Raw genomic sequence first — 24996 nt, 5'->3', positions numbered from 1 at the left:
ATCATATATTAACCTTTGAACTAAAACCTATGATCAGGAGAACAGTCATAACTTCTTATTTTATTTCTCTGGTTGCTTACTATATTATTTCTTTTGTGTTAGTTCAATATATTAGATAACTAAAATGACCATATAATCCTTTTGCCCTTTCTTATCTGTCTTATTTCTTATAAATCCCTGTGCTTGCTAATTGTCCTTTCCGAAAGATTTGCAGCAATTTCCAGTATGGTTGGATTTGTCATCTGGCACCAGAACCCTCTAATAAGCCCAAATGTATAAGCCCAAATGTAGCACACAGTAATAATCACATCGCCTGTTCTATTAAATAGAAGAATAAATACCATTAATCCCAGCATGCCTATGAGTCTTAACTGGACCTATGGTTAAATTATTTTCTCCTATGACTACATGGAAATGATTACATGATTTAACTCCTCCCGAAGTTTTAGTCCTCTGTAATGAGACCAGTGAAGTACAGATAATAATTTGTACCAGCCCCGCTCCCATAAACAACATATTCATATCCTCTCATTTTGTACCCATAAGGCTATTCTTCCTGTGAAATCGGATGCCCCCTTGTGTTCATCATGTCAGAATTAGACCAGTGCTTTACACATGACCATCTGGGCCATTTTCCATGTAAACTTCCAGGCTGCTTGTATTTTATTGAGATAAATCTATGTTCATTTATTAGAAGGGGATCTGAGTCACTGACGTACTGGTTTGTACAAAGTTATACCTTGTCTAGGAATTCCTAAAATAAACTATGTGTTCTGCAGTTTATTCCTGACTATGGCCCAGATAGCAAATGAAACAGCACAAGTGTTAGAGGCCTAATAAACCAGCATATATTAATCCATGGAAAGAGTTCTAAGCAACAGACTTGCCCTCTACTATTTACTGGCCATGAAGGTGGAGTCTATGCAATTACTAAAATATCTCATTTCATCCAAGAAAGCAATTCAGGAAAAGTAAAACAATCAATTTACCAATTGAGATAAAAGGTCTCCTGGTTATGAAAGGTCAGCCAAACTGCTCCTTGGAACTATTCTTTTGGTTAGGCTGAGGCCAAGTAAGAGGACTGGAAATAAAGTAAGTTCTAAATGCTTCTTATGATACTCTGACGTTCCTCTTATTTCTTGCCCCTCTCTACTGTCTGATTTGCAGGTGCTTCAATATACTGCTCAGCCATTATTCTGAGCTGATATCTAGCTGATGAAACCCATTCAACTTAGTCCCTCTGGAAGCTGAGATTGCCCAGAAAATGAGTTTGAGAATCATATGGGAGAGATGCTGCAGATTCAGATTAAGGTGAAGCCATGTAAGGACCATACCAGCCTTGCACCCAGAGACACAGGATTCTTAGAAAACTCACAAATAAATATACTTTCTCCCTGGTGACTCTTCCAGTCTGCTCAAGGGAAACTCGTCCTTGATATTTTTAGTCAGTCAGCTTACCCTAGGGTAAAATAAAATAAGATTCTGTTTCATAGACCATATGTGGATTTTGCCTTTTTAAACTACACTTTTCTGAGAGACAATCTATAAATGACTGAGCTCCTTTTTATGCAAGTAAACGTCAGTGAGTTCTAGCTAAATGTGTCTATGAGCCATTCTTTAACAACCATGAATTGAGTGGTTCCTTTGTTCAGTGTTTTATGTGTTTTAAATGCATTCAGTCGGTTAATCCTCGCAATGACTCCTGGAAACTAGGTACTCTTTTATGGCTGTTTTCCATATGAAGAAACAGGCAGAATACAGGTAAGTAACCTGCCCAAGTTTACTTAGCTATGAAGTGAGGGAGCCATGAACTCAACCCAATCACTTTGCCTTCTTTCTTTCTTTATTTTTTAAATTGAAGAATAATACAATCATCCCTCAGTAGCCTAGGGGGGTTGGTTCCAACCCCATCACTTCCCACCACACCGCTGATTCCAAAATCTGAGGATGCACAAGTCCCTTATATAAAATGGTGTACTATTTGCAATATCACCTGCACACATCCTCCCATACACTTTAAATCACCTCTAGATTACTTATAATACCTAATACGATGTAAATGTAAATACTTTGTAAATAATTGCCAGAGCACGGTACATTCAAGTATTGCTTTTGGGAACTTTACAAATTTTTTTTTTAATGTTTTCAGTCTGTGCTTGGTTGAATCTGTGGAGGTAGAACCCTCGGATACAGAAGACCGCCCGTATACACAAAAAGCAGATACATAACAAGTGCACAGTTTGAGAATTTTTCACAAACTGAACCCACATATGTAAGCAACACTCGATTAGAGAAACATAACATTATCAGCACCCTCAAAGTACCTCTGGTACTCCCTTTAAGTCCCTATCCTTTGCTACCTATGCTTAAACGCTATCCATGCTTAAATGCTCTCCTGATATACCTTCTACCAGTCCATTACCTTTGCTGTTTTGTGCCCTTTAAATAAATGAATGTGTATAGTATGATAGTATATGCTCTTCCCTGTTTGGCTTTTTGTTGTTGTTGTTCAACATATTTCTTAGATTCATTTATATTTTCCATATAGGTGTACATTCTTCACGTTCACTGATGTGTAACTCCATTGTGTGAATATATGAGAATTTCCTCATCCATTCTAATATTGATGGGAACTTGAGTAGTTTACACTTTGGGCCTGGTAAACATATGGACTCTTTTCTTCTTCACATACACTTAGGAGTGGAACTGATGCATCATAGGATCTGTGTATGTTCATCTATAGAAGATACTGTCAAACAGTTTCCAGAGAGGATAACCACGACATTCCCATGAATAGTCTACAAGAGTTCTGGTTGCTTCATGTCCTTGTCAACACTTGATATTGAATGTCTTTTTTATTTTGGCTACTCTGGTGTATGTGTAGTTTTTTCACATTGTGGTTTTAATAGGTATTTTCCTGATGAATAATAGCTATGAGCAGCTTTTCATATGTTCATTAGCCACATAATATCCTCTGTTTTCAAGGGTCTGTTCAAGTCTTTTACTTTTTTTCATATTGAGCAGTCTGTCTTTTCCTTATTAATTTGTTGGAGTGGTTTATATATTTTGGATATGACTCATTGGCAAGTATATGGATTGAGAATAACTTCTACCATTTTTGTGTTGTATTTTTACTCTCTTAATGGTATCTTTTGGTGAACACGAGTTCTTAATTAGAAGAAAAAAATCATCTTTATTCTCCTTGTTTATAGTTGGGTACTTTTGTGTCCTGTTTAAGAAATCTTTGCCAATGCCAGGGTCACAAGGATGTCCTTCTGTTTTTCTCTAAAAGCTTTATTGTTTCTCCTTTTACATTTAGATCTGCAATCCATCTGGAATTGTGTTTTGTGTAGGGATTGAAGCGGGGGCCAAGGAACACATTTTTAGTCCATATGGATAACAAATTGACCCAGCATTGTTTATTGAAAAGATCAGCTTTTCTACTGTACTCTAGCATCCTTTTGGTATAAATCAGATGTTGGTATGTGTGGACTGATATCTGGACTCTATTCTGCACCCTTAGTCAACTTATCTTTCCTTGAACCAATATGGAACTGCCTTATTGATTATACCTTGATTATGTCTTGATATATCTTACTGTAAGTCTCCCAACTTTGTAGTTTTATATTGCTTTGGCTATTCTCAGCCCTTTTCATTTCCATGTGCATTTTAAACAAGTTTACAATTTTTTATTAAGATTGTATTGAATCTATATATTAATTTGGAAAGAATTAAATTCTTTACAGTATTGTCTTCCAATTCATGAATATACCATATCCTCTGTTTATTTGTCTTTTTAAATTCCTTCAACAATGCTTTGAGTTTTTAGTGTAAATGTCTTGAACACATTCATTTCTAGGAAGAAATTCTCTGGAGAATCCTGACTAATACAAGATCACAGATACAGATTGCAGGGAATCCATATACTCCCTTCTTCACACTCACCTCCTTCCTTTCACAAATATTTGGTAAATCTTTCCATGTACCAGTTACTGTAATAGTGCTTGGAGATATGATGCAGAGCAAAATTAGACATTATCCCTGCTGTTATAGAACTATAAAACCTATACTAATGTAGCTAAAAGTATGTTTTAAGGCAAGAATAAATAATAGAGATAAGAATAGGTATTTCATAATTACTAGAGGTAAAAAGGGACATTGTGAATATAGCATATACCTAATTTGAATATACCCAATGCCAGAGCTTCTAAATACATACATGGAACTTGCAGAACCAAAAAGATAGAAGACTCTACAAAAATGGTGAAGAACTTTAGCATACCATTTTCACTTGCTAACAGAACAGGAGGCTATAAAATGAGTAAGGATATAGAAGATCTCAATAATTAACAAGGATCAGAAAATTTAAATAGTTGACCTAATTCTTGTATATATGATTGAAATCTTTTCATGAGCACATAAAACATTTATAAAATTTAACCATATACTTAGTCATAAATAAAGTTTTTCTTTTTTTAATTTGAGATAATTCAAGGTATATTAACTGAGAATTTTGGGAGTAAGTAGAACTAAGAAGTTAGAAAGCCCCAATGGCCTGAACATTAAATAAAACATTGAACAATAAATTTCACATTATTACAAGATGAAACATTATTTCTACCAAAGTTAATGTATGAAGTATACTTACAACAGAAAAGAAAATATCTGCTCCAAACTATATTATTTTATTAGTGGTACATCTCCTGGTTTTCACAAACTTGTCTGATTTTGCCTCCCATCTCTCTTCGTATGTGTAAAAAGTGCTTCATTGGATATTCAAGAAAGGGAAAAGATCTAAAAACCAGAGCTATAATTTCTTCTTTTATCCATAAATACCTGTGGAAAGCAAAAACAAAAATCATCCTCATTGTATTTAAACCCCCATGGTTAAAATGACCACCTTTAAAACTTGTCCATTCGTTTCAATGAAGACTACCAACATAGATTTGAGTTTAAAAAGGTTACAAAAAATGTTTTTTAAATTAGCAGATTTACCTTAAAGTAATCAACCATATTCTAGGAATCCAGAACATTATAAACATTATCATAAAAAATCCATTTAAATATATCAAAAGATGACTTAATTTTAAACTATTTTGACTCAGTAGACACTAATCACTTTCTTCAACTCCTATCTGTTGAAAAACCTCAGGAAATTGAATTAGCAATTAACCACTTTCTGTTTTGCATTAACAAGGTTTACTAAATAATTAGAATGCCCTCACAAATCTACACTTTACTTTTTCTTTAAACTCAGATCAAAACTCACCTCTGGCCACTCCTAACTAATGACCCCCCTCCCTTCAACACACATAGCTAACTTAGATCACGCTGTGTCCTCCGAACATTTAAGCTTGCTTATGTGTTTCTTTTCAAGTGCATTTATGTCTTTTTCACATGTGTTGGTTCTCTTAACGCCCAGTTGTAAATTAGGTACTTGTGAAAGTTCCGTTAACTTTTTAAATACCCCAAGGCTGTATTTAATACACCAATGTGACCACATACTGAATAGCTCCCTAGCGATTTTAAACAGTTAATGCAGCGTCAAAAGAAGCCTAATTTATTATAGGGAGTAGTTTAGGCACAGGACAAATGGATTATGTCAGGATTTTTCATTACCATAAATCAAAATTTCAAAGTGTCTTTAGTCATTTGTCTGCTCTCTCAAATTGCACGATGATTTACCTTTATGCTGGTATATCAGGCTTTCTCTACAGTGGCACTGAAGACACTTCGGACATACCTTGTGTGGGCACGAGCTGTTCTGTGCATGACAGGATGTCTAGCAGCAGCCCTGGTCTCTCCCCACTAGATGCCAGTAGCACCCCCTCCCCAGCTGTGACAAACAAAAATGTCTCCAGACATTGCCACACATCCCCCGGGATCAGGGGACAAAACTGACTCCTGGTGAGCACCATTGGCTTACCCGTTACAGCTCTATCTTAAAGAAACTCAGAATTAACTTTTTTACAAAAAAATTCTCATTAAAGATCAATGCCATTAGCATTAATTAAGTCAAATTTCTTGGCACTTAGAAGTTACCTGCTAAAAGGTCTTGAGCTCATTCAAGGACACCGATTTGAATAATCCATGTACTTATTGGTTTAATAACATTAATACAATCAAAGAGGCAAAGTCAGCCTAATCCAAAATCTCTTAGGCACTGCTCTGATGCAGCTTAAATAGAGACAGCTGCTGAAGGCTTGGCAGTATGCATAAGAGAACAGAGATAAAAGAGTTATCTATTCTTCTTGTCTTCTGGAGAGCACTCTCTGACCTCCACGGATAATGACCACTCAGCCTATTGCCAAATGATGTTTCACAGGAGGATTTAAATTTTAGTTCTACTGAAAATATATTTAAATGCTAACTTCATCAAGATTTTCTGGAATGACCCCTGTCATTAATGACTTACTCCATGTCTGTACTTGGGTGTCCACGTTGTATACCTGAGGGGAGGGCATTTTTCTCCCCTTAAAACTATCTTTAAATGTTTTCACTTATTTGACATTTGTTTGTGTTATTTAAATACTTGTTGGAACTCCCTTTATTTCTTGCCTTGTTAATTTGACAAACGTTGATGGAATGTTTCCTATGTAATATGGTAACTCCCATTGTCATACTAAGTGCCTTGTCATGTGAGTACTTAGTTAATAAGAAAATGTCATGTTCTTCTTGTTATGGGTTTTTATATGTGCCCTGGAAACTAAAGAAGCTCAAAGAGTAAATATGAAAAGCATTTTCTACATTTTAAAGAATTGTCATGTACAATAGAACAACAATGATGGATAGAAATCAATGAAGACTATAATCCCAAAGAATATTTTTGCCATGATCAGCTGATTATGTTATTGGATTATTTGGCCAGTACTTTATTAAAATGTCCTTATTTTATCAATTCAACTTTCCTGATGTTTATTCATCTTTTTCTAGAAAGTAATTTAGACAGGGTTGTCATGATAAAAAATATATTTGGCAAAGGTATTTTTTGTATCCTCTTCATTATGAAAGATTCTGGGAGTATGACCAGGAAGAGAGTGAACAGCATTTCAGGAATGTTGTTTTCACAGGTCTTTAGGAAAATAATGAGAATTCATTTTTCCACTTCCTTGGAGACTATCATTTAGCGTTGTCACTCCTATCCTCCTTGACTTGTTGAGGCAAGTTTGCACATGTCACCACTTGAAAGGGCTCAGAAAAATGCTTTACAATGGTATTCTGACCTAGAGTAGCTAAGCCTCCACCATCATGGCTGCCCCCATCAGCTCCGCCAAGAGCTCACCACTCACCTGTACCACAGCTCTGCTTTCCGTCTCTCCTTACCCTTTCTCCCACAGTTCTTAGCACCGGATCTCCATCTACTCTGCTCTTAGCACCTCCTTTCTCAGCCACTATTTTCTTATTGTTTCTGCTCTTCACTCATACGTTTCTTACATGTCGGGCTTATACAGACATGGGTCATTGAATGATTGGGTCATTCATGGGTCATTGAATTGACCTGCTTCAATTCAACTCTATTTCTCACAGCTTGTAGAACACTCTACCTGACTGAAATCCAAAAACAGCATGAAGGATAGAGAGAGCTGGGGCTTATGCCACCTCCAAAATTACTCCAAACTAGAGTCTGAACCACAGTCTGTCTTCTGGCTTCAGCAGATAGAGACTTGACGAGAGAGATGTTCATGGCTGGCAACCCTACCATGAAATGGGGAGATTGGAGAATAATAAGGAAAGGGAAGCCAATTTAACTTCTTCCAAACCTATCATTGTCATCTGTTTAAAACTGTGTTTCTTGTGTTATGACACTCCTGACCCATCCTAGTAAATACCGACTTATTCTACATATTTCTACCTTCTGAACTAAGAGAGGTAAGTCGAGCAAGCAAATTATCCTTCAACCTAGGATGTCCCCTTAAGACCCTTGATTTCCAAGAAAGACTGAGGAGTCCTCTTGTAGACATTCCTGGGGAGTATTATGTGGCTTCCCCTTCCTGTTATATCCATTTCTTCACCCATTAGAGTAGGTATCCAGATGTGCCTGTCACATATGGATGGGGACAATTTGTAACCAAGAGAGAAAAAGGGGAATAAAGCACAGAAAACAGTTCCCCTATTAATTTGCACACATGCAGTTCTTGTCCAGATACCTTAAAAGTAAGTTTTCCTGCCCAAAATCTCCAAGGCTACTGTGGTTGACCATGAGGTCAGAGGAAAGGCTAATTGCAAGAGCAGCTGTCATCGACCCAAAGAGTTAGCTGAAGAATTAAGTACAAAGGCCTACTGATTCTCAAAACATTGCTCCAGGCACTCATAGGAGTCTCACCACTCAGTGTTAAAGAGATTAGGGATGGGTGAACCACAAACATATTTAGGTACATTTTTCCTTCTTATATTTAACAAAATGGATGATCACTTATGGATTTTCACATCATTTTAAATTCATCTAACATTATCACTATGTACCAGAAAGCTATGCCTAAATTCAATAGCTAGCATCAAAAAAAAAAAAAAAAAATCAATTTTAAACTACTTGGCTGGCAAATCTATCTTAACTATTTGGGTTGCCAAATCAAGGACTTATCCTTGGTTACAATGAGATAGCTAAGAATCTCAATTATTTCAATATGGCCTTAGCAATGGACCTGTATAGCTATATTATAGCTGTATTTATTCTCTGAATTATTATTTAGCTGTAAATAAATGTCACACACTCTTTGTCTTAAAACAGGTAGGGAGACATTTTCAGTTCTAAGTCATTAATTACCCATTAAAATTATAAATCTGAAAATTATATGAAAACATAGTAAAAGACTATGATGGGGAAGAAGTAAAATACAGGATGGTTGTAGCTATGAAAATACGTATTCACTTGGACAATAATGAAGAAATATATCTGGTATTTTGAGGGCTCAGGAATGCTGAGACTTTTATATCCGAATTTTCTTTAGTATGATTGGTACATCACGCTTTATTTTAGAAAAATTAAATGGTTGCTTCCAGAAATGTGGGAGTTTGAGTTTAACTCCTTCATTTAAAGAGGATCAGGAAAAATGGACAGGGGTAATAGATTAAAAACACTCTTTCCTTTTTCAGCTCAATTCCAAAGATGAATAGCATAATTATCTGTTGTAAAACAGCATTCATAAAGGTTACATCTGGTTCTAAGTACAGCTGTACTTACCGTACTCACACTGGTATGTGTGTGCAGGATAAATGGACAGTAATATACGTGTATGTTGCGTTACGGCTGTTTTCATGTGTATTCCACTGTGAATGAAGTAGTATATTTCTTAAGGCCAGTAAACTACCTCCAGCCATGAGAAACAAGGCCCTTGAGAAGAGTGGGAGTCACGTGGCAGACAGTTATCCAGTTAGCAGGTCTGGTCTGAATGTATAGTTCTCAGAAAGGCCTAGACTTTCACACTGACCACTCGGATCTCTATGGCACAGTGTTTCCAGAGGGTCGAGGGACTGGTTTGTCCCACAATTTGTTACTCCTTGCTCTCCCAGCACATATATGGAATTTTGCCCTAATAGTGTTAACAAATGTCAACCCTCTGTTAATCAGTGAATTAAAACCAGGCATCCATTCCTACAACATCTGGCTTAAAGAGAACGTTATAATTGAGGCAAGATGGGGATAAAGGGCTTCCCTGGTGGCGCAGTGGTTGAGAGTCTGCCTGCCGATGCAGGGGACACGGGTTCGAGCCCTGGTCTGGGAGGATTCCACATGCCGCGGACCAACTGGGCCCGTGAGCCACAACTACTGAGCCTGCGCGTCTGGAGCCTGTGCTCCGCAACAAGAGAGGCCGCGATAGTGAGAGGCCCGCTTGCCGCAACTGGAGAAAGCCCTCGCACAGAAATGAAGACCCAACACAGCTAAAAATAAATAAATATATTTTTTTTAAAAAAAGGGAAGAAATATCTCAATCAGTCTATTATTATTAAAAACAATATAAATACTAGTATCTGCTATTAGCTCTCAGCTAATGCGTACTTGCTCTGGAATCCCAAATTTGATTTTTACTCTGACCCCTTCAGATTTGTGACCTTCCAGGTTCTTCTTCCAGTGTTCAACACTCCTTCATACCTCCACTCTGGGCTGGGTCCACTGGTCTTCACACGTTTCTCGTTTTGAGACAATTAGGCGAGGTTTTCCAACATTGGGAAAGCAACTAGCTTATGAATGGTAGAGCCAAAAGATCAGTTCACAACTCCAGAACCCCATCACTTTGTCTTGAGCCCCTGCATTACCCACTCTTACTCCTGCTTTACTTCCCTTCCACTTCCCTGCCCTAAAATGTTTTTCTCTGTATTATCATCTCCCAATCTCATTCTGTGAATGTTTTCTTCTTGTGTTTTTTTTTTTTTTAATAAATTTATATATTTATTTATGGCTACGTTGGGTCTTCGTTGCTGCATGCAGGCTTTTTCTAGGTGTGACGAGCAGGGGCTATTCTTCATTGTGGTGAGCAGGCTTCTCACTGCGGTGGCTTTTCTTGTTGCAGAGCACAGACTCTAGGCCCACGGGCTTCAGTAGTTGTGGTGCGTGGGCTTCAGTAGTTGTGGTTCACGGGCTCTAGAGCACAGGCTCAGTAGTTGTGGTGCACAGGCGTAGTTGGCATGTGGGATCCGCGTCATGTGGGATCTTCCCGGACCAGGGCTCGAACCCGTGCCCCCTGCATTGGCAGGCAGATTCTTAACCACTGTGCCACCAGGGAAGTCCCTCCATTTTTGTTTAATAAAAGGATCTTTCCAATTTCTGCCTGCCCGAGTGAACTGTGGACAGAGGTCACTAGAAGCCTAAGTCATAGGTGATCAGAATGACCAGACTCTTGGTCACCAGTGGACTCATTTCCCAGGACCTGAAAAAGATACTGAAATTTACAGAGTAGGTAAGAGATCACTGAGAGGTCCCTCAGGCCATTAAAAACATGTATTTCATCTGTACTAAAACAACATTAAACAGTAAATCGGTAGACTGCCCATGAATATCAAGAAATCTGCAAAGAATTAGTCTCTCAAGAAAAATCAAGATTACCACTTGCCACCAGAGAGAGTATGGAGACCTGGATATTCCCAGGGCACCAGCTTGGGCTCTGGGTACCATGCCTTCCTCTCCTTTTCATTGGTGTCTCTACTTTTCACCCTGGATCACTTCTCTGGTCTTTTCTCTAAGCTGGTGTTTCACCTTTCTCTTCTCTTTTTATAAACAACAACTTATTTTTATTTATCATGGACGAAGAAGTAATCTATGTAGAACATCATCTGTCATCACCTCAGAGTTGAGCTGTCTCCTTTATTCTCACTAGCTAGACGGAGCATTAGACACTGGCCCACGCCCTAAAAGCAGAAGAGCTTCTCAGAGGTCACAAACCTGTTTTGGTCTTCTTGGTCACAGTTGTTTTCTGGAGGTAAACCTTACAATACTGCAGGGGTGGAGCACTCTTATGATTGGGTCCCCCTGGAGTTTTTAACTCTCAGAATTGTTCTCACTGGGCCTCCAGGAATTTGCTGGTGACAGCTCCAGTTTTCCTTCCTAACACTGGTTCCTGCTGTTGTTTCCTCTTCTCCTCAGTCTCTGCTCCAGGAAGGATTGCCTCCTGTATTCCCCTTTCTATATTTCTAATCTTGGGGGCAATGGTTTCCCCCATGTCCGTCCCTCACTTAGGGATCCAAGAAGAGTTGTTGATTTTTCAGTCTGTTCAACTATTTACCAGTTGTTGGACAAGTGGTGATGTCCAAGCTCTTTACATGTGGAAGCTGAAACAGGAAGTCCACAGTTGCTGTGTACGTAAACAGTAATCTTAGGTAAAACGAAAGTGGTCTCTTTTCTGCCTTTTTCTGCTATCTTCTTTCTCACTAAATTAACATTTCTCTTCATTGAAATTATCTTTGAGGTAGAAATGAACTTCATCTTTAAATATACCTTCGTCAACCACTGCATTCTTTTATGTTTCTCTTCTTCAGTGGGAAAAAACTAGAATTTTTAGTATTTTTTAATCTGCCAGGCTCAGCAAAACTTAAAACAAAGCATTTCATGGAGAATTCAATTCATGGGCCAATATGTTATAATAATTACTCTACGGACAGCAGATGAACATTGCTCTTAAACATATAGACTTCACGAGCTATTATAGTTCATGTTGTTTAGCGTAACTTGAGGCATAATCATTAACAGTGGGATATTTGGTTAGCATTCAACGTTTGTTTTACATATAATGACCTCAAAATTCCCAGAATGGAACCAACTCTTCACATCTACTTTACATGACATTATATTTACAAAAGGATATCACTCATATTTAAATATTTATAGAAGACTTTAAATTAGTGTTTATAACTTCAGAAGATTGAAATAGAGAAATTTTTGATAAACATACACATGTATACCATTGAAAAAATCCTTAAAGTCCCAAACAGAACATCTTTAAAACATTCAGTGCAATTATTACCTTTGCTTGCATTAAGGTTGTGGTTTTCCCTGAGAGAAGAGTTTTATTTTTCTTTCCAGGATAGTTTTTCCCATGGTCTCGGAGTTAAGGAGCTTAGTTTTGGGCTCAGTCATATAAAAACTCACCATGTGACATGTCACAGTGGATTGGGGGCCTCAGTTGTCTTCCTTGTATATTGTGGAGAATGGTCTAGATTTCTGTGTATTTCTTGATATTCAGCTGACTCTTTCCTGGGTGCTGTCTGCCACAGCAGTTATATTAGCTATATTAGTGGGTCACTCTCCTTCACTTGCAGCATATTTTGGAGAGTTCCTTAGCAGATAACTAAGATGGCTTGCTGTTGCTGTTATAATAGGTTGTCCTTACCTCAAATGATTAAAATAATAATAATAATAATATAATTACATTTAGCACATGACCCAGTAATCCCACTTCTGGGTATTTACTCTAGAAAAATGAGAATTTATGTTCATATAATAACATGTATGGGGATGTTTATAGTAGTTCTATGCATAACACCAAAAACTGGGAAAAACACAAAATGTACATCTACTGATGAATGGATAAACTAACTGGATTTCATACAATGGAAAATTAATCAATAAACTAGTGATATACACAACAATTTGGATGAATTCAAAGATGTTACACCGAGTAAAAGAAGCCAGTCTCAAAAGATTATATATCTTATGATTCCATTTAGATTAGATACTCTCAAAAAAAAGACAGTCATAGTGATGGAGAAAAGATCAGTGGTTGTTAGGGGCTTGGGGGTGGGGGATATTTGACTATAAAGGAAGAGCACCACGGAGCTTTTGGGGTGATGGAATGGTTCTGTATCCTGATTATGGTGAGTGTTACATGAGTTTATACATGTGTTAACATTCACAGAACTATACACCAGTTAAATCAATTTTACTGTATATTAATTTAAAAATGAAATTAAATCAAGCAAGATATAAATGAATAAATAACTAATGATATTAAGATAAGTTATCAGACCATGATGTATCATTAATTCAGAAATAACCTCAAGACAGAAAAATATGATTAAGACCTCAGTTTCAGCGTCAGTCATTAGAATCTTTTTCTGCTACTTAATAGTTTTGTGATGTTGGGAGAGGCACTGACCTCATGGTAAGTGTAGATGGTAATAATTCTTACCTTAAAACATTGTTGTAAGGGTAAATGCTAATGCATAGTACTTAACTACTAATACTAATAATTATACTGTTAATATTATGGTGGAAATTCCTGTATACATTTCTCCGTTTAGTACTTCTGATAAGGAAAATATGACTTTTGCTTCCCCTCAAAAAACACACCCACACAGATGTACAACCACCACCATCAACCCCATCTCCATTGTCATACACAGCATACTAGGGCTATGCTAGAAGCTCAGATCTCTAGAGAAATAAAATGCTAATTACTACAAAGCAACAAATTGAGAACTTCTGTCTTAAGAATGCTGCAAACAGTCCTAATACATTTTGAAAATTAAAAACGTGCAGTTGGTGAAGCGGTGATTATTTAGAAATCCAACATCTTCACTCCCAAAAGAAAGACATTAGGATCCTTGTCTTTGACTTGCCTTTTCCCTTTGCAATCACTCCTTTAACATTACCATCTAATCAGTCAGTTTCAGTGATTGCATCTCGGCAGTGGATGACTCTCAAATCTATATTTACCATCTTGGCCTCTCTCTTGGGTTTCAAGATTGGATTTCTAATTCCTGTTAGAGTTAGGTTATCCCAGTTGTGATCTCTAAGGCATTATCTGAGCTCATTCATTTTCCCTTGCAAAGCTTCCCCTTTTCCTGATTTTCCAATTCTGTTAATGGTGCCAACAGCTTCTCTGAAAACTTGCCCCACAGGCCTGGTGTCATTGTCTCTTGCCTTTGCCTAAGACCATGAAGCAGGACTTTACCCTGTTACCTCTAATTTAAACTATAGCAATGGTATATGAAGATAGGTTTCCTCACCAATGTACTATATACTCAACTGCCATATAATTTAAAATACTGTATACAGTCCCTGTATAACTTTCCTGTTTGATACATGAAACCTTCACTAATTACATAAAGAAAGAATTCTAAACAATTTGGCCTTACATAAATTTCATCTTGATTCCTCACTATATCCCTTTAGCCAAGTAGGCAGTTTCATATGCCCAGTTTATGCTTTCTCAATTCCATGACTTTGTTAATATTATTTGTTTTATAATATATTTGTTAATATAATAGTCCTTTTGTCTGGAGTAGCCTGCACTTTCATGTGTCTACATTTCTTTAATTCTGGCTTAAAAGCCTTACCTTGCTCCTCTTATTGGGAGTGATTTTAAACTCTTTTGTGCTGACATAGCCCATTTGTTATTACACTTTTATGAAATGTATTACTTTCTGCCATTCATTACGAGTATTTATGAGTATATATTATATCCAGAGAGCGTAACATACATGTCTAAGTTGAAGTGCTGAAGTGGCTAGACTTACACCTTGTATTATTAGTAGGTGCTCAATATGCATGTTGTACTGAAGAAAAATGAATAAGCATTATTTCACCCAGACTAACCAGGTCATTTTTCCCTAACTCTCCTCTACCTTCTAGCCTGTAGCTCCATTGTGACTTCCTTCCTAGTGACCAATGGTCAGAGTGACCCAGGCTGGTTTGATTGGCAGTTAAAACAGCACTCTTTGAAGCCTATTCTTTGAAAAGATATTTAAAGCCAGCCTAATATAGGGCTTCAGCTGAAACCCCAATCATTGACTAACTATCTTTTAGCATTCCACACTGTTCCACTCACTTACTCAGAGCCCAGATATGCGGGGCTTGTGATTACAATGTTTTCATTACATAGTTATTTCACCTACAATATTATGCTTTTGCCCTCGGAAAGAGTGTTGTTGCTATAACATGGAAGGAAGCCGAAGAAGAGTTAAAGACCAAAGTGTTTCTAGACTCAACCAGGCTATTTAGGGCTGATAACATTTCTTTGCCTCCTGGAATATAGGTCCCAATTCCTAGAATTTGGGTCTGTTCCTATGGCAGTGAGATTTTAGACTCCCTGTTAACTGGTAGAGGCTTACATGAGAAAGTGTAATAATTATCATATGTGCTCCTTAAACTTGAAGGTCTCCAGAATTCTGTAAGTCAATAAATTACTTTTGTTCCATTGATTTAGATATCCAAAACAGATTGGATATTTTTTAAGATGCAACTTCATTTTCAGTGTTCCTTATTTACAGATGCAGCCCAATTCCTAGATTTTAAGGTTCCTACCTTGCCTCCTCACCTTCTAAATGAAAGCCCAACAAATTTTGGAAAATGAAGAATCCATATTTTTGTATATTGGGCTTCAGATTCTGGGATTATTCCGTAGCTGAGCCACAAACAATTTAGGCATTCAGGCACATGCTGCAAAACCCTGACATGGCTGAGCACACACTAAATTCAGAGTTCTTCACATCAGACCAGCCACCACCCAGCAGTTAAAGTTTTCAGCCACTATACTCAAAGTTATGTTTAATTTGCATTGTAAAATTATGCAAGGTGAATCCCTTTCTAACAAAAATCTATCTAAGCTTCGAGGCACTCAGGTCCCAAAAAGCTTATAAATGTTAGCAGCACAATGAGCAAACTGGTCCAAGGGAAATATCAGGGAGGGAGGAATAATTTTTGCTCACCAGTGAGTAAGAAAGTTGATGGAGTGAGGCGAGGAGCTCAAGTAGACATCCACTCCAGCCACTGGGGCTCCTGCCTGCCCGCCCCTCCTCCCTCCTCCCTGGTTTCCATCATCTACACTGTAAGGTCCCACTGTCTGTGGGAGTCCTTTCCCCCTTCCTGGAGGAAGCAGATACATCTCTGAGCTAGTCTACATTGTATTTCTCTTTTAATGAATACCACACACATGGGTCTTGAATGTGTGCAGTACCAGCCATGAGTAATTAAGTCAAGTGGGGAGGAAACCTTAGGTGGAGGTGACTAGATCTGGCATAGGAACAAGGCTTTCTGGTTTCAGCTGAGCTTTCTTCTGAGTGGAAGCGCCACGTGGTCCCCTGGAGTCAAATCTCCCCCACTCTGGTCTAGTTTGGATCCTGTGCCAACTGGCTGATCTTGTTCATGTCACTCTTACTGTCCCAAGTCTCCATTGTTTTACCTTGTAGAACGGAGGCAATGTTTTCTGCCCACTTCCCAGGGTGATAGAAAACTATGATAAAAAGTAGGTATCACCATGATTGAGTTAGCTTTAAAATGCTCTCCTCTTTCTTCTTTTTAACGTTTTGGTTTAAGGCCCCTTTACTCAACACCTGGCCTAAATATGCCACACAGGGAGCACCTGAATTTGAACTTGCATCATCCTAACAGATATTTTTCTTGGAACTGAGCCTTTGATAAAACTTAATTCCTTTCAACAAGGCTTTATTGAGCAACTACAATGTGCTGAGTGCCTATTCAATCATTAAAATGTGGACTGTCTAAAGGCAGCATTTTATTCTCCTTAGTGGGGGATTTCATAAAATCTGTAAAATCTTTCCAACATTAAGAGTGAACATAAAGGAAGCACTGCTAAGAGGCTTCTTTGCACAGCAAAAATATTAAAAGAGCATTTGGATCCTGTGCTACTTTGCAATGAGCTTGGTCACTTTTGGAAGCCCAAGTAATTTCACTTACAACATAAGGGAGCAACAAGGCAGCTTCAAAAATACAGTTCTTCCGGGTCACCAATATTTTACTTCCCTGGAGTAAACACATACATGTTTGAAACTTAAATGAATACATTGGTAGGGATGCACCTGAGCTTCAGAAACGTAGCTGGTAGGGATGGGAGAGAGAAGTAACCGTAGGAATAACTTTATCTTCCTGCACACAAAGTTTCTGTCCAAAATTATACCTTAACGACAATTTTCCACGTAATCTACTGACATGGAGTTTATTAAGATGGTGATTTAAAAGATTTTACAGGAAGTAGTGGGAAAATAAGACAGTGTTTATCTGGGAATATGACTATGTCTATTCCAGGCATCTCTTGAATCACTGCAGCAGGAGAGGAAGACAACCTCGGTCTTCCAAAACTAAAAGACCGTTAGCAACCACTGTTCCTGAAAAGAATATGCTCTTTCATATGCACAAAGACAGTGGTTAAGGATGTGGCTTTGGGAATCGGAACACGTGGTTTAAATACCAGCGGCCACCACGTCCTAATCACAGGAATCTGTGCAAGTCACTTAATTTCCCAGTGCTTCGTTTTCTCACCCATGAAATAGGGATATTAATAATAACCGCCTCATAGAGTCCTTAAGTGATTTATTTAAAGAAGGCAATACAGTTAAAAACGTAAAACAAGGCTTGGCATATGACAAGTGTTTAATAAATGTTAACTACGGTCATTTTATACAAATGTTTTAAGAAACCAGTTTCTTAAACAGAGAACACCTAGCCATCTGGGAATTTTAAGTACCATTTCCAGACTTTATATTGCTTAGTTCAAATACTTTGTTATTTACAGGTCAAACCATAGATCTGTATTCAGTAAAACATGCTGCCTAAGGAGATATTGCAATGTTTTTACAAGGGTCCTCTCATCACTCCGAAATTCCTTAATAGTGTTTTGTTTTATTTTGTTTTTGTTTATTCTCTCTCTCTCTCTCTGTCACACACCTCACCCATTCTCTCTCCTTCCCTCTTTCCCTCCCTTCCTTCCTTCCTTCCTTACCTGGTCTTTTTGTTTTAGGTCATCTAGACAAGACATTTTCACAAAATTATAAAATTTCTTTGAAGATAATTCTGATCTAACTTTAATAACTTGAAGTAATTATTCACATGGCAAACATTAAAATAACTATATGCAATTGTCAAAAATTAATCTAATTTTTTCCTTATTATCAAATTTTATTTTCAAGATGTTTTTGCTATGAAACTAACATCCATTTCATTAGATTTGGAAGTTTTGATGATCTTGTTTCAATGTTAACACATTTCTTTCCAGAAATTCTTTTACATGCCTGTTTGTTATTGCAGTTTTATAGTTGTTTCCTTTATCTGGAGATTATAGATTCATAGTTATTTCTCTGTTCTCAATTTAAAATAAGCCCTTTCATTTATATCATATATGTAAGAATAGTAAGTATAAAAAACTCACACCACCAACTAGTAGAATGACATTGACCAAAAAAAATCTAGTTATTTAAACGATTTTATCTGCCTCTTTTAAAAAAATCAACACTTGACTTTGAAAAAGAAAGGCTATCATTATTTTTAAAAAGCATTTGCTCATTTTCCTCTTATAAAGTTACAAGGTAATGAATTATTATAGTGTATGAAATTACATATTAGAAAGGTTCAGAAACAGATCAAATATTTGAATATAAAGCAATTTTTAAATATCTGTGCAAGATGCTTTTTCAAAAAATTCAATTGGGGGGGCTTTTTACATATACAGATGTGTATAAACAGAAAAAAACCCACACTTTAAACATTTTGCATGGAAAAGATGAGTGTGAGATACAAGGTGATACTAAAAGAAATACTGAAAAACATCTTGACCTGGCGGAGTGCAGACATGATTTACAGGCTGTGAAACACAGATTGCCACTAAACCTCCTTCCTCTTTGGGCTCTGCTGAGTTAGAACAAGGATTCCAAGCTCTCTGCTGTCCTCCGGCCTCCTCTACCCCTCACTCTCTGACGTTACTGGCATCACTCTTCCCATTCTCTCTTTTCCTTTTCTCACCCTCCTTAAAAAGATTTAATGAAGATTAAGGCAAGACTTTAGCCATTCAGGTTTCAAAAGTCAAGGCTAACTTCATCTAGGACTGGGGATATGGGTTGTTAACCTTTCCTGGAGATCCCAAGGTAGCTTAAGTATTTCCACAGCGTCTCAGGGAGCACATAGCCAGGGGAATATTTGCTGGAGTACTTTGAAAATTCCAGGTCTGGTAACATATGATGCCATGGAGACACCTGATCATAGGCATCCTTTCAATCAATATGTCCTCATAGCTATGGAAGAAATAGGAGTCAACAGGGGAGGGTTAGGACTCCCTGAGAAAAGGAAACTTAGTTCTTACTTTTGATGTACACAGAGAATTGGATTACAAATGGGTAAGCTAACCTTCTGAAGAAAGTATTGACATTCTATTTCTGGAGATAGGCTCTGCAGAAAGAGTTGTAAATGCTAGCCTGTTTTGATCAATGAACATTTGATAACCATCTATTCTATGCAGAGAATGAGCTGGGCTGTAGGAAGAGGGCCAGCTGAGAAAACTCAGAAGTGCCTTCCAGGAACTTAAAGAGTGTGAGAATGACAGCTGAGCACATGTGTCTCATCTTCGTGTCACGAGAGTAACTCACAGCACCAAACAGAGCAGATCCACTCTGCAAGGATTGGTTGAATGAATGAATGAGTGAATGGATATAAGAAGTCATGATGTAAAGATAGCAGAGAAGTAGTTGTCAATGACAGTGGAGGTGAAAATGAGGAGATGATGAATTCTTTACGGAATGAGAGGTCACCAGAAATTGTCTAATGGTGGGGGATGCTTCTGAGATGAACTTTAAAGAAGTGTTTCAATAGAAAAAGAAGAGGGAAGCAAGAGGTGATTAGCCAAAGGGACAGATATAAATAAAGGTACAGAAGATTTAAAAGAAAAAACATGTTGTTTGAAATGACCAGAGCATAGAGTTGGTGGTGAGGAATCAGGCTAGAAGGAGAGATATGGTCCTAATTGTAGAAGTCCTTGACCACAGTGTCCATGGAAATTATTCTGATGCCATTGGGAGCTAATAAATGCCATTGAGATGTGGAGCAAGGACGACCAATGATGGGTATTGTTATCATCCAACTTAGAAAAGATGAGGTCCTTGAAGGAAGAGCATGAAGTAAGAAGACAATTTAGCAGAAAAATTGATAGGCTCTAATAAACTTTTAAATGCATGACATGGGGAGACTAATCATGAGAAGAGAAAGAAAGAAATTCTTCCACAAGGTTTCCAGTATCAATGTTTAGTAGAACTATAATAAAAATCTTTTTGCACCTTGCTGTGTCTCTCTCTATATATATAATTATAAATTATAATTATAAATTATATATATATAATTTCCTCACATCAACCATTAGAACTTACTATTACTAATATTTCCCTTTTAGATGATGAATCTAAGATTCTGAGAATTTTAGCAACCTCCAGAAGACACAGCTGGTGAATTTGGGGAATTACATTTCAAACTCATCTGACTGAAGATCATGTGAGCTCATCCCCTGGGAGATGATATAAGTGAGATATGAAACCTAGGATGGGGAGAAAGCTGTGAGGAGAGCAGTTTTATGATTAGTGTTTTACACGTAGTGCTTAAGTTATACATTGTAGATTGATTTGAAGTGCTCCAGCATATAATTAGAAATTCAGTGCAGAAAACCATGAGAGTCTAGGATGCTCATTTCTGAGTCTTCTGCTCAGAAACATGAAAGTTGAACCTCTGAGTATTGTTAAAATTGCTCAGAAAGAGAGTATGGCTTGAGAACTTGTGTGGATTCTTTCAATTAAAGAACCAATGAGGAAGATTACATTAAAGAGCATGAAGGATAAGTAGGGGGTGAAGGCAAGAGAGTGCGAGGACACATAAGGCAACAGTTTCAAAGAGGGACCATATGCTTAATGGTGTCAAATGTTACAGGAGGTCATGTACAAACAAAATTCAAGTGGTGTAGATGAATTTAACAATTAGCAGGTCACTGATGACATTTGTGTGTGTTGTTTCTATGGAATTATGGGACAGAGTTGGGTTTCAGGAAGTTAATAAGTAAGTGGAAGATGAGGAATTGGAAAAGGTAAATGAGTACTACTCTTTAAAATTGAAAATTAAAAAATAATGTATGGAATATGCTTTTTGAAAAAATTACAAAACAGATAAAATAAATCTTAAAAATCCCCATTCACCAACCACTCAATCCCACTTACTTCCCCATAGTTACTAGTTAATGATAGGTTGTGAAACTTTTGGAGTAACTTAATGCATTTTTATGCCTATGAATGTGTATATGTATTTAAGTATATGCATAAAGTTAACGCTTATCAAATATTCATGTGCTTTTCTATATTTTCCCTTTCTTCATACTTAGGTTGGGGTCATGTAACAAGTTTTGGCCAAGGGATTAGGTCCCTTCCAAGATGATGCAATTAAGTTGTAGTGACAACTCCTTTACCCTTCTCAGCCCTTGAAACCAGGAGTCTTGTCCAAGAAAGTGAATTTGAGGAAAGAAGAAAGGACCAAGGATCATTTTCTCTCAAGAGACAGCAGAGATTAGGAAACTGTGGGATAACAGCTTCAAAATCCAAAATCTGAAGGATTTCCAAATACGTGATTTATTGTTGGGTTTTAGTTGATAAGTCTCTGAAGAAGATGATGTTTGAGTCTGCGAGGCAGCAGCAACTGTCAGGCCAGAAGTATGTGCAGGTATAGCTCCCTCATCCACAAACTTTAAGTTACTTTGGACAATGCTCATAGTGAGGTCACACCCCATGGCACAATGGCAAATGTGATGTGGGGAGAGGGGCTTTAGAGATTCCTGAGTGTGGACAAATTCCAAAATATTTGTGACTCAAGTGTGATGTTCACCTTCTCTTCATTTTTTTTTTTCTTCTGTATACTTTCTTTTCTTCAGTCTATATATGGAGGAAGCCCACTTAGGCATCAACTTTGAATGAACACCTTAGAAAACACGGGGTAAACTTTCTTTTTAGAGAAAGTATGTTTTCCATATTAAAGGCAACGGCAGAAAGAACCAAGTGCAATTGGGAAGCACAAGGCTAAGATGGTGCCAATGAGTAGTGGGTGTGTTGAATTCTCTGAACACATTTGGATATTTTGAAACCGAAAGCTGAAATCAACAAATCTAAGGGAGTTTCAGGTCTGTGCTTTTCCTTTGGATTTTGGTTGTTGTTTTTTTCCCCCCATAAGAAAGTTTTGATACATGGTAGTCAGCATTTTTGGCACAGGAAAAAGTAGCATCAGATCACTGAAATCATCCTATTGAGGTGTATTCTCTGGACTTGAGCCAATGAAATTGGGTCATTCTTGAAAGTTAACTGAAGCTATTCTTGGCTTCAGGGTTACACAAACAGTCGGTACGTGTGCAAACAGGTACTGGACCCATTTCTGAACCATTGAGTACAATAATAATAATAACAACAATAGTAATAGCTACCATTTATTGAATTCTATGAAATATGCAATTACATTATTTATGTTGTTTCACATTCAACAAAACTTTATAAGTTTTATAACTTTATAACTTTTATCCACATTTCATAGTTAAGGAAACTGTAGCTTAGAGAATTCAAGCAACTCACTCCATGCCATAATAACTAAGTACAGCAAAGCTAAGATTTGAGCCACAGTTCAGACCCGTCTGGCTCCGAGTCCCTGTTCATTATTCTGCACTATCAAGGCAGACATAAAACTTGTTCTTCCAAAAGGGAGAAGATGGAGCTCACATGGACAGAGAGTGAATTCTCCTTCTTCTTCTCTAACATAGCTGATGTCCAGAGATACATATGCCCATGGGACCCATGCATAATCATGTTTCTTTTCAGTCTCCTCACCTCTTCTTCAGCATCTCACACCTTCCATGAGAGCAGCTTAATAGGCTATCGTACAACCATTAAGAAATGAGATCTTGTAAAGAATCGTGGGAGGTACATAAGCTGTTCTGTTTTCTCTGTTGAAAAGAGGGCACTGAGCCCTGAGATTAAAAGGATAAATGGAAGCTTGATAAAGGAATCAGGGGAGGTGGAGAGAGAAGACTTGTAAATAAGCAGGAACTCACATGTGGTCCCAGAATGCAATTAAACATGAACAACTTCTTTGGAACAGAAACGTGGACCAAGATTCTCCATAGTAGAGTGCCAAGTTTGTTTTAGATTTCTGGATAAATATATAGCACCTAATAGCTATCATGGTAAAATGTGACTCCAAATTAACATTTTGACTATTTAAAGTATTTGAAGTACTGCTCCTGGGTAACTGTTAACAGTTTATTGTACTGTTTTCTTTCCTTCCTTCAAAACCAAATTCTTAAAGTGAAAAAAAAGAACAATGCCTGAACATTTACATCAAGGAATTGCTCTATCAGATAATACATTATGCATCTGAGATTTTCAAGTTGTTTAATAAAATTATATTACACTAGATTTAACAAATGCTTATACACAACTGACTTAACGCAGTTAATGCAGGACGCTAGGTAAGAAACATTTACTCTTTGTAAATCTTTTACAATGAATGAAAACTTCAGAACCAATTAGGTGTGGTTGACATTTGCATTTTAAGGATTTTTCAAAGATTAGAGACATTAAGCCTCACAAGTATATCAAAATGACAGCTTTACTCTAACTTAAACCATCTTGTTCATTTGCAATAACATCTCCATCATCTCAGGCCTAGAAAATGTGTTGAGCTCATAGACTAAACATTCAACAGTTGTATGCACTCAGCAGCTTTATGACTTTTTGGGTGCCTTTGTGGAATCATCCTGGAATCAATTTATCTTCATGCTTCAAAGAATCCAAATTCAGAAGTACTCCAAATGTTTGGGGCTATTTTAAGATTATTTTTCTTCTGGAAGTTGAAATGTAAACTAAAACGAATGCTTTCCTGATAATTTTATACTGTTTTAACTAACTGTTAAAGATCACCTTATGTTTAAACTACAGCTTTCAGACTTAAATGCATTTGAACTTCTATGATTATTCTATTTTTTGAAAACCCTCCCTCTTAACAATACTCATTTCCAACTCTTTTGCCTACATGCCACAAAAGGTAGGGTCAAGCAGTTAGAGGGAGAATGCATTGAATCTTCCATTGGTTCCTATTATAAAAGTAGATATCTGCTGTTGCCTTGCTCTAAAGAGAAAAAATAAAATAAAGCGTACACCATGCTGAAAACTTAAGTGTGGTAGAAATATGTTTAGTCATGATGATTTTTTTTTTTTTAAAGCTAGAACTGTTATTCTGGCTTACATTTTCAAACATGTCCTGCAAATCATTTTTCATTGTCTTTTGCAGCATTTTGCCTTTCCAGGAAGTTCCTCTCTACCTGATATTGACATGTTCACTGCTCTCTCTGGACCATAAGAATGTCTCCTGTGAGTTTTACAGAAGTAGCTATGAGTAGTTTGTTCTTCCTTTCTCATTTTTGGGGAGGTATTCCTATTATAGCATCTAACTGAATTTAGCTACCTGACTATTTAGCCAATTGATTCAGTCTGAAAATCTTATTTAAAATTTTAAATTATATAGGATAAATTAGTTGTCCTCTACCACATCAGTATTTTGAAACTCTTAAAGCCATTTTCACTTAGACTGAGGGATAACTACATCTTTCTTCCTTTTTCTCCTCTCCCTCCTCTCCTTCTTTCTCTTCCTTCCCATGAAAGGTTGTTTATTTTCAGGGAGTGAATACCAACCGTGAAGCAACTTGTTTTGCCAGATGAACTGAAGTTGTTTTTCTCCTGATTAAAATATTTATGAAAAGCCATGTT

This window comes from Balaenoptera acutorostrata, chromosome 8, assembly GCF_949987535.1.
Source record: "Balaenoptera acutorostrata chromosome 8, mBalAcu1.1, whole genome shotgun sequence".
NCBI classification, from domain to species: domain Eukaryota; kingdom Metazoa; phylum Chordata; class Mammalia; order Artiodactyla; family Balaenopteridae; genus Balaenoptera; species Balaenoptera acutorostrata.
The sequence above is the reverse complement of the archived record's forward strand: the minus strand, read 5'-3'. Positions refer to the sequence as shown.